Source organism: Carettochelys insculpta, chromosome 8, assembly GCF_033958435.1.
Source record: "Carettochelys insculpta isolate YL-2023 chromosome 8, ASM3395843v1, whole genome shotgun sequence".
Classification (NCBI taxonomy): Eukaryota; Metazoa; Chordata; order Testudines; family Carettochelyidae; genus Carettochelys; species Carettochelys insculpta.
In genome coordinates this window covers 46,896,056-46,906,913 of record NC_134144.1, presented here as the reverse complement: position 1 = coordinate 46,906,913, position 10,858 = coordinate 46,896,056, and the positions used below count along the sequence as shown (strand labels likewise).

Below are 10,858 nucleotides of genomic sequence, written 5' to 3'. Positions count from 1 at the left end.
CCATTGTCTAACTCACAGGTGTGAACTACACCCTTGAACTCCCTGTGAGAACCAGCATCAGACAGTTTAATTCAATTGAAACAAGCCTACATGACCCAATGGGTATAAAAGAGGGGTCTGGCAGACCCTCTATTTGAGCTCTAATTATCTTTCCTGCTGAACAGGAGGGTGCGGTCTCCCCAGGTCCCCAGGAACGTCCGACTCCTGGAGAAAAAGGGACAAAGGACTTCTTCCCAAGGGATTGAGGAAACTGGCCAAGCCACGTTGGTAACACAGGGGTGAGAATAAGACCTGCTAGGTATTTTACTTTTCATTTTTGCGCGCATTTAGCAAGTATAGATCTATGAATTAGAGTGTATGCTAGCTATTTGTAATCAAAGCATAAACCTTGTAACAATTGCAACCACAAGAACTTAACTCGCTAGGTAAACAAATAAAGTAACATTGTAACAGTAAGAGGTTAACTTGTTAGATTAAATAAACAAAGTAATTGATTAAGCGGTAACCTGACTCCTCCTGTTACTGTGCAAACTGAACACAAAACATAGAACCTAGCTGCTTTCAGCTGCTCTAAGCCTGATCACTGGTGGGCTCTGCCATAGCAGTTGAAATCTCGTATTAATACAAGGGCATAAGTGGCATCTCACCTGACCATCAGCTGACATACACCCACCCTGCTTTCGACAATGTTATGATATTGATATTAGTGCTCCCTAAAATTGAGCTGATGGTATTTACCATGAAGACAGTGCCATTGTAAAATCAAGATAACTGCCTTGAATTCAGCTTCATCAGGAAGTGTAGACATAGCCTTAGGTTTTGTCTACACTAGAGCTTAAAGTTGATTTTAAGGCACTTAGCTCAATTTTTCAGTTTGATTGTCTTCACTGCGAATACTATTAAGTTGATTTTTAAAGGGTGCTCAGAGCAACTTTCCTGCACTGCCTCTTCAAGACAGTGTAATACCAAGTTTAAATTTAAAGATCACATTAATACTTGTGTGAAAACAGTGTTACTTTAAATTGATTTTATTGATCCCAGAGGTATCCCACAATGCCCCACATGTCCACTCTGGCTGCTTTCACCTCCACTGCCTGCCAGGTGCACAGGAAGTAGGTAACAGAAAGCCCGGGAATTTGAATTTATTTTCTTTCTGACCAGCGTGGCTAGTGCACCTTCGGAGCACACCTTAGGCATGATTGCATCTAGATAACATGGGTTCTAGTTAGGATCAGAGTTCTCAGGGTCACAGAAAAGCCCCAGCATGGATCTCATTTCTGTGTGAGGTGATGAATCTGTGCTGAGCAAACTCTGGGCCAGCAAAAGAAATGCAGACATTCATGGAAAGATTTCCCAGGGCATGATGGAGAAGAAGTATGCATGAGGGATGCCCAGCAATGCTGAGGAAAAATCAAGCAGCTCAGGCAGAATTACCAGAAGGTGAAAGAAGCCAACAGGCAATCTGGGACATTTGCCAAAACATGCTGTTTTTATGTGGTGCTCAATATGATTCTTGGGAAGAACTGAACCATGATCACCAAAATTGCATGAACTCCTTAGGAGACAATGCTTGGCTCGCCAGTGAGAGCAGCAAGGATGAGGAGATGGAGGTCAATGAGAAGAAGAACACCACCAGTCAAGAAATTCAACAGCAAGATGATGAAGTTGATCCTGCCAGCCAGGAGCTATTCATCATCCTGGAGCCAATCCCCCTCAATGCTGGATGCTCCGGAGTCCAGCAATGCTGATGAGAGCTCTTCTGGTGAGTATGTTTTTTAAACTGCTACAAGTGGGTTGCAGGTGGGGTAAGGTGGATCTATGCACCTAGGAAAGCTTGTCTGTATTTCTGGGGATGTAGTGTTTATCCTTTTTGAAGATATCCATAAAGATCTCAGCCAGGTACTCTCTTATTTTTCACATGAGGTTTTTGGGGAGGCCTGATTTATTCCAGCTGACATGATAGCATGACAAGCCACCGGTAAGTAATCTAGCATCATGGCAACACACAGCATTCTTGCAAATTTTCCTGCCCTGTGTTCACACAGTATGAACATATTTTCTTATTTTGTTATTATTAGGAGGATGATGTCTCTTTTTGCAACCTAGAAGCAGCATGGGAAATTTCATTAAAGTTTATTCCTTTAAAATTATCGCAGGGCTCCCTGGCCACTTAAATTTCCCAGGATAGTCCTACTGCACCACATGGCTGGCGGGCTCTCTGTCTCCCCCCTCCCTGCAGCTGGTGGGCTCTTCTGGTCCCATCTCTTCCCACCACACTGCTTGTAGGCTCCCTGGTTCCCACCCCCCGTGCAATGCAACCACATGGCAGTAAAAGATTTATGAGGCGCCACCGAGAATTTTTTTTTCTGAACTTTACGTTTTACAGGGCTTTGTTTCAAACCCTCCCTATGTTGCTGCCAAGATCTTGCCATGTCTACAGTGAGATGGTCTTGAGAAGTTATAGCTTCTGTTCTGCAGAGGCTGATTCACTGCCATCCTTAAAAAGCCAAAAGTGGCTGTGGAAAACAAAAGTTGCAGTGATTGTCAAACAGAGATCCATTCATTGTATGTGTCAGTACATTGTCACATTTAAAAATTGTATCTAAATTTTGACCTTGACTGTCTTCAACAGGCAGCATTGGTGGGGGATGAGAAGGTCAGTGTGATGCTCAGGAGGAAACAAACAAAACAGGACCTCATCCTGAAGCAGCTGCAAGAGTCGCTGCTGATAGAAAGTGGACTCAGCAATGGCAGGAAAGCATGCCCCAGTACAAGAACCAGGACTTGACAGAGCTCCTGATGGCTGTCAAGGAGCAGACTGACATTTTCCTGTCCATGCTGGAACTGCAAAGGTCCACCCACCACAGAATTCACAGTTATGCAGCCTCCTCACCCTGTTGCCCAACCTCCCCTCAATGTTGCTTGACCTCCCCATGTCAGGGGCCCTGAATATAGGGAGAGAAGGCAAGGATTGTCTCGTGGTCCAACCACAGGACCATGCCACACTGCAAAAGGGTCACATTCTCTCTCACACCTTAAACCTTATCCCTGCAAATAAAAAAAAATGCTGTCGTGAAAACCACAGTATCATTTATTGGTTCACATGGGGTGGGGGTGCATTTGAAGGTGCTTCATAAATGGCCAAAGGGGTCAAAAGGCATCTGAATCTGGCTTTTAAATGGCCAAAAGCACATTTCACCACTATTCTGCACTTGCTCAGCCTGTAGTTGAAGTGCTCCCTGACGAGGTCCAGGATACCTATGGCTTCATGAGTCAAGGGAGCAGAGTATAAGCAGAGTCACCCAGTGTCACTAGGGGCATTTCCATGTCACCAATCTTTATTTTCTGGTCTGGGAAGAAAGCCCCACCTTGGAGCTTTTCTTACAGACCTGAATTTCTAAATATGCATGCATTGTGGACCTTTCCTGACCATTGCACAAAGATGTCAGTGGAACAACATTTGTGATCCACCAATGCCTGCAACTCCGTAGAAAAGTACCCTTTGCAGTTTATGTCCTCTGAGGCCAGGTGGTCTGTGGTCGGGATGGGGATGTGCATTTCATCTATCACCCCACCACAGTTAGGAAACCCCATGACAGCAAGTCCTGCAAGTTTCCTAGAGTCGCAGTGTTTCACAGTAGATGGGCATTGATTACCTTGGTTACCTGGATCACCAGAGCCCCCACTGAGGATTTGCCCACCCTAAATTGATTTCCCACTGACCGGTAGCTGTTGGATGTTGCAAACACCTACAGAACAATTGCTATTTGCTTGTGAATGGTCAAAGCAGGTGTCATTTTGGTATTACTGTACTTCAGGGAGGGTGACAGCAAGTTACAAAGTTCTATGGACATGGCCTTGTGCATGGGGAAGTTCTGTAGCAACTGCTGGTCATCCCAGACCTCCAAAATGATGTGGTCCCAGCTGTGTGTGCTGATTTCACATCTCCAGAACTGGCACACCACTGCATGCAATGCATCCAGGGCAGCTGTTAGCTATCCATCCTGGTCTCCAGGCCTTCAATGTCATCCAAATCAAGGTCTGCTTCCACCTCATCCTCCCACTGGCTTTGTCTAATAAAATACCACATGACACTTCAGGAAGTGGCCATAATACACTGTGCAATGGCTCTAAGCTGTTCAGGATCCATGCCAATTCCATGCACCTGTGTGAGCTAGAGGCAGGCTTTGGAAAAATGGTGCAAAATTCCTTGGGTCATGTGTTTTCCAATGGCAGGAGGTTTGGGGGCAATGCACTCTGAGCTGGTGACATCAAACACCCACAAATACTTGCAGCTCATTTTTTCCCATAACACACTGGCACAAAAACCCAACATACAAGGGGGCTGCAAGCACTGTGGGGTAGGTAACCTCAATGCATTGATGACACAGCCAATCCTAGCTAAGGCCACAGAGACACACTATGATGACTTCCTGGGCATGTATGGGCACTCACCTTCGACTTAATAAAATCTAGTGTTAATAAGTCCACATCAATGAAATCAACTTTATCACACAGTGTAGACATAGCCTAGATAAGCCCAAATCCCTCAGCTTCTCCTCATAAGTCATGTGCTTCAACCTCCTAGTCTTTGTTGTTTTAATAAACCCCTAGGGTGTCTGGATTGGGGCCTGGTGATGTGGATGGGTTTGCGTTCCTGTGTCTTGCCACCTCCATGCCCCATCGTGCTCCTCTGTAGTAACAAAACCTCTGAAGGAAGCACTAGGCACGGCAGTGGCAGAGGTGCTGGATCTTGGCTTGTGGGAAGTGCTTCTTCCCTTGCTTCACCCCTGCCACAGCTTGAAATGGTTTCCATCATATTTCACAATTTGGTCCAGTGGCTTCTCAGGGCAGCCTGTATTTGAGGTAACTGAGGCCATACCCATAAAAAGCGAGGCCCTGTCCGGAGAATACATTGCTTCACTGAGATGTCTTTGCCCTGCTGTAGCTGTATTGACAGACCATACTTGGCAAGTTCTTGTCTAGTGGAGCACACCATGGGCCGACAGAGTGTGTTCTGCTGTACCAGTGACAAGGAGCTAGCCACTAGAAGCCAGGCTCCTGCTTAGGGCATATCATGAGACTGACCAGGGCTGCTGTTGTGGCACAGCTTCTCAGGGCAGCACACAGAGTCACACTGCCTAGCCGAAGAGGTGTTCCTGAGCAATGGCGGCTTGTGGCAGGGCTAGCGGCTAGGTTTGCCAGGCTTGTTTCACTGCACTTTCCCTGCTTGCTCTATGGGGTTTGTGTTGTGAGCACATTGTCAAGAGTTGCCTTTATGCTTCATGTGGCTCTTTGAGGCTTTGTGTCTTCATTTTGTGCCTGTGGTGAAAGAATACTTCTGGGTATTTGACTTGTGGCCTATTGCTAATGGGAGAAGACGTGGAGAGTTTGACAGTTTTGTTTTCGCCCAAGATTTTCTTTTGTTTGAATGGCTTGTTCAGGGTGTGAATCTTTGTCTGGATTAGTGTCCCATTTCTATACATTTTCTAGCACTTGGCTTTTTGTAATGGGCTGAATCAAACTCTTGGAGTTGAATACCAGATGAGGATCGAGACTTTACCTACAAGTTTGTGTGTAGTCTAAAAAGATATATTTTTATTCTCTAGAATTCTTGTGTCTCTGATTAACTGACATTCACTACTAAGTCATACATTTTCATCTGCTTTCTAGTCTCATAAATACCATTTGCCCATCTTTATGCACCCCTTCCCCTACAGATGTCACTGGATGACTGCCCTTTTAATAAAAGTCATGTCTTGTTTCTGGTTCCCGCCCTTGTCACCTAATCAGTAAAAATGGCTGGCTTAAAGGGTGGGCAACATGCTACAGAGAGGATCTAGGAGGTAATTACACTGACAGCAGCTGGGGAGCTGCTCTTGCTGAGTAATCTTTCCAGAGTTCAGAAGTTAATCATATGTAGGAGGTAGGTACAATATCTTCCCAGAACTTATTCTGAGGCTTTTACAAAGCAGCTTCGCTCTCTTTTAAAAATAACCTCTCTGCTATTCCTATTTTAGGACAGAATTCTCAGACATGCTTTCCACAGCATGGCAATGCTAAGCTACACAATAGTTTCTCCTGGCATATAAAAAATAAAGTAATACATGTGGGATAGCTTGCATTGCACTACAGATAGTGCTGAACTGTATGATGCAGAATAAATTAGCAATGTGATTGTAATATGATATTTAGGAATCTGAAGTAGAAGAGTCCTTTTTCTTATTTATAATGGCAATTGCAATTGATCCATTTTTATCAAATAAAGAACATGGTTTTCTGCTGTTGAGCTGATGTTAGTCAAGAAAATAAAACTTTTATTTGTTCTTATGGGAGCATTGGAACTAGAACTGTTAAGTTCTCTTTTTCTTAAGTGCACAAGGAAAAAAATATAGTTATTTTCAAGAAGACTAAATTTCCCATCTCAATACAGAAGAGCTAGCACCCTTCATGCATTAGCTGTAGCTAAAGATACTGCTGCAGAAGGGTTTTAATGCAGGGTAGGCTTATGTATTTACACAACATTGAAATAGGACTCCACAGTCAAACATTTAATATTGTCAAAGGAAATAAAGGTCTGTGAGAGTAGCACAATATGTGAGCTAGTTTATTTCTCAGATGTGTCTCAGCTCACCCTCTGGCTTTCTGTTCCAGGGTAAATGCTTTTTATAATGCCTTTATGCTACACAAATAGCAACAGTTCACTGGGATCTCATTTAAAACAAACACTAAGGTTTAATTTCAGTTTACATATGGTCCTTTCAAGAGCTCTGTGTGAGCCAGAAGGTGTGACAGAAGATAAAATGCAACAGATGGAGTGAGACAACTTCTAACAGGAGCTGATCCCTAGAAAGAAATGTCTCCTATGAGTAGATAGGAGATTTGTCAGGAGGGGTCACGAGAAAAAAAAGAAAAACAATAAGTTCAAAAAACTCAAACATTCAGTCCAATTCCAAGTGGTCTTCTACAGATTCAACCCTGATGGGTTTCCCTAATGCTAGGTGATGTACCTCTGATTTACTAACTAGCAGCTCCTGCTTGTTGAGCCAAGTAATCCATACAGTCTTGCTCATACAGCCAATGGATTGTCACATGCATATTAGCTGTAGTGAAAGGTGGTCATTGGTTGAAATTATCTCTATGCCATAATAGTCTAGGACTCTTGGCATAGCACAGATACTTGCCCTATTGTCACATCAATGTAAATAACAAAGTCAAAATGGCTGAGAACTTACTGCATGGTAACACATTGAATTCTAGTGATGACTGAACCTTGTGGTTTTCTAAACAAAAGAGCTCTTGTCCATACTTGTAGCTGTTTCCTTTACTTGATGCTGATTTAACATGCATTCTGGGCTTCCAAGTGACACATGGTGACAGTCGTAGATTCAGGGTATAATAAATGGAATGCATTCTTCAGGTTTTAGGACATGTAAAAAGTGCCTATTTGCCTGGCAAGGAAATAGATCAGTTAAGTAAAGAGCTATGTCAGCAAAAGTGTTTATTCAACATAAAGTGAATAACTTTGTAATCATGTAATCAAGGCAAGAAGCCCCATGTGAGTGTGTACCTCCATTTGATTCTATGCCAAGTCCTACTTTGGAGAACTGAAACAACAAATAACTGGCATACTACTTTTGTATAAGAGTCTGTCTGTGAAACTGTGCATTCTAGTTGGTGGAAAAGAAGCTTAAAATACAGATACAATTTCATGGTATTAGAAAGACAAGCCCAGGAAACAGTGATGAGTTAAATGAAACCATGGGTGAAAGGATGGACTAAATCCCATAATCAGAGAGAGTGCATGAACCAAGGAAAAGAGAACATGGAGTTTTGGAAACAAGAACACAGAGAGATAAGTATCAGAGGGATAGTCATGTTAGTTTGTATCCGCAAAAACTCTGAGAAGTCTTGTGGCACCTTTTAGACTAACAGATTCATTGGAGCATAAGCTTTCTTGGGCAAAGACCCACTTTGCATGTAGTGGAAATTCCAGAGGCAGGTATAAATAAATAGGCACAAGAAAAGAAGGGAGTACCAATCAAGAGGGAACAGAGTTAATGAGGTGAATTCAATCAGAAAGGATGTGGCCCACCTCCAGCAGCTGATGTGGAGGTGTAAACACCAAAAGAGAAGAAACTGCTTTTGTAGCTGGTCAGCAATTCCCAGTCTTTGTTCAGTCCCAAATTGTTGGTATCAAATTTGCAAATGAATTGTAGCTCTGTGGTTTCTCTTTGAAGTCTGTTTTTGAAGTTTTTTTTGTTGCAGGATGGCCACTCTTAAATCTGCTACTGAGTGTCCAGGGAGATTGAAGTGTTCCCCCACAGGTTTTTGTGTGTTAGTATTCCTGATATCTAATTTGTGTCTCTTTATTCTTTTACAAGGAGAGAGAGGGAGGGAGAATTTAAAAGCCTTAGAAAATGAAATCAGGGGGCTTGTCTACACTTGCTTCCAACTTCAAATGGGGCATGTTAATCAAGGCGATAGGAGATTACTAATGAAGTGTTGCAGTGAATATGCAGCACTTTATTAGGCTGATTCTCCCCTGCAACAACTTCAAAGAGTCAAACTTCGAAGTGCCAGCATGTATGGGGCTGCGGGCACTTCGAAATGCCTGTGCTACTTCAAAGTGCCTTTACTCCTCAAAATTTTGGAGACTAAAGGCACTTTGAAGTAGCACAGGTACTTTGAAGTGCCCACGACTACACGCATGCCAGCACTTCAAAGTCGGACCCTTTGAAGTTGCCATGGGGAAGAATTAGCCTAATGAAGTGCTGTGTATTCACTGCAGCACTTCATTAGTAATCTCTCATTGCCCTGATTAACATGCCCCCTTTGAAGTGTGGGGCAAGTGTAGATCCAGCCAGGGAGTTTGAACAGGAGGCGTGCCATAATTCAGAACTTTCTTTCATACCATAAGAACAAAGCTATCTGTAAAGCTATAACACTATAGAACAATTCCAAATTTACTTCCTCCTTTGTTGAGATGTTTTACCCTTATACAGGAAAGTTTTTAAAATAACAGATTGCCAAAACTTCTAAAAAGAGAGTTTTGTCTAAAGTATTTCCACATTGCTGTCTATGCACAGAGATTGCATGTATGCGTAAGTGTTAATTAGCTATTTTATTTTCATTTCAGAGTTTAGGGAGAAGATGCCAAAGAAAGTTCTCATATCAAAATGGTGCATCATGTTTCAGGTGATGGTGATTAAATAGGAATGCACAGGTTTCCCGATGACACTTTGAGAGGAAGAATGGTCCACTTGTTACGGTGTTAGTCATGAGGGATCCATGTGCAATTCCTGTTCTATCTCAAACTTTCTGGGTAAGCGCTTAGGCTCTGATCTTCAAATATTTAAGCACTTGATTTCAATAGGAGCTAGGTACATAAATAGTCTTCCCATGCCTCCTGTTCTGTAAAATGAAGATAACTCTTCCCTATCTCATAAATACGTTGAAGACTGTGAAGGAAGGCACAAACTCTATGTAGAGGGACTCTTCTGAGAAAGCTACCTCCCTCCTTTTCTGAAGAGGCCATATCTACAGACTATACGCACTTCAGATGATTTCAGACACCTTAATGGCAGGGTGAGATAAGGATATCTCAGGAAGTCATGTCTGACAGCTTGAAGAACTTTGTAGTTAAAAGCAGGACATGGAAATGTACCCACTGTGAAGAGAGGACAGTGCAGTTCGCACAGGTGGACTCTATTGGTCAAACTTGCACCCGTAAGTAGGCAGACCATTGTATTTTACACTAGCTGGATTTTTCTTTCAAGCATTTTTTAAGGGCAGGTTATGTAACTTGACTTTGTTATGTATTGAAATAATATTATTAGTTAGCCTTATTCTTCGGCAAGTTCTCTCAAAAGAATGCAGAGAATTGATCATATTTTCTGAAAACTCTGATCTCACATCTAGAAGGCTGGGAGATTTCTGTTGTTTGCCACTTATATAGCTTCAGGTAGTATCCACTCACAAAATGCAGCAAGAAAGGGTTAGAAATAAAATACGGTAATGTAATTTTAGAGGGATAAGTAACAGTATTAAAAGAACACTTCTTTCTTTTTGGTTAGGATTGCACCTACTATTATGTAATGCTAAGACACAAATCTGTTCAACCTCATATTAAAATACATGGGGAAATAAAATAGGTACAAAAAACACTTGTCTGTTTATTTAGAAATGGTGCCAAGTGTCTGAATAATTTTATTTAATTAAAAAAGCTTTATTCCCAATATATTGTTTTTTTTAACTAAACTGTCAAAGCCACTTTTACACAGTGCTTACAAAAAGTTACTCCTGCCAGTTTATTGGTGTTAATTTTGATTGCTAATTTTGTTGAATTGTCTCATGAAATAATCATGTGAAAATAATTATCTGAGCCTCTAGTTGATGCATGGTGTCTGGGATAAGGTTGCTACTATTTTAATATGCTTTTTGGTAGTTATACTGTTGTCAGTACTGCTTCTTAGCTCATCAGTCTATTTTTATTGTACTTCTATTTTGTTCCATCTTCCCTTTTCCCATGATTCTGAAGAGGGAAAAACTGGCTGTGCTGTTGGTGGGAAGGAGTAAGTGAGTACTTCTCTAAGAGCAAGGCCTGAGGGGAACCCACTTCAAGGTTTATAGCAGGTGGTTGCTAGGCAGCCTTCAGTCAGGCAGAGAGGAAGGGAATTAAAGGGATGTCAGACTTATTAAGAGAACTAATTGTATTGATGAATAGATAGACTACATTTTTTCTCCTATTTTATTTAAAGTCTGGGGTTTTAGTTTAAATATACAGTATTGGATTGTTAAACTTTACAGTTGCATCTGCCGTTGGTTAAAATCCATTCTTCTAGGTTTGCTTCAGTTG

At 42.0% G+C, this 10,858-nt stretch overlaps 1 long non-coding RNA gene across 1 annotated transcript in view; it reads left to right on the top strand.

The window, feature by feature from the left end:
• Positions 1-5,812: 5,812 nt before the first annotated feature.
• Positions 5,813-10,858, top strand: part of LOC142016800 (uncharacterized) — a 41,816-nt gene continuing 36,770 nt past the window's right edge. Inside the window, exons 1-2 of the long non-coding RNA XR_012646393.1 lie at positions 5,813-5,926; positions 9,140-9,729. This is a non-coding gene — a long non-coding RNA (uncharacterized LOC142016800). The remainder of the gene's footprint in view (positions 5,927-9,139; positions 9,730-10,858) is intronic.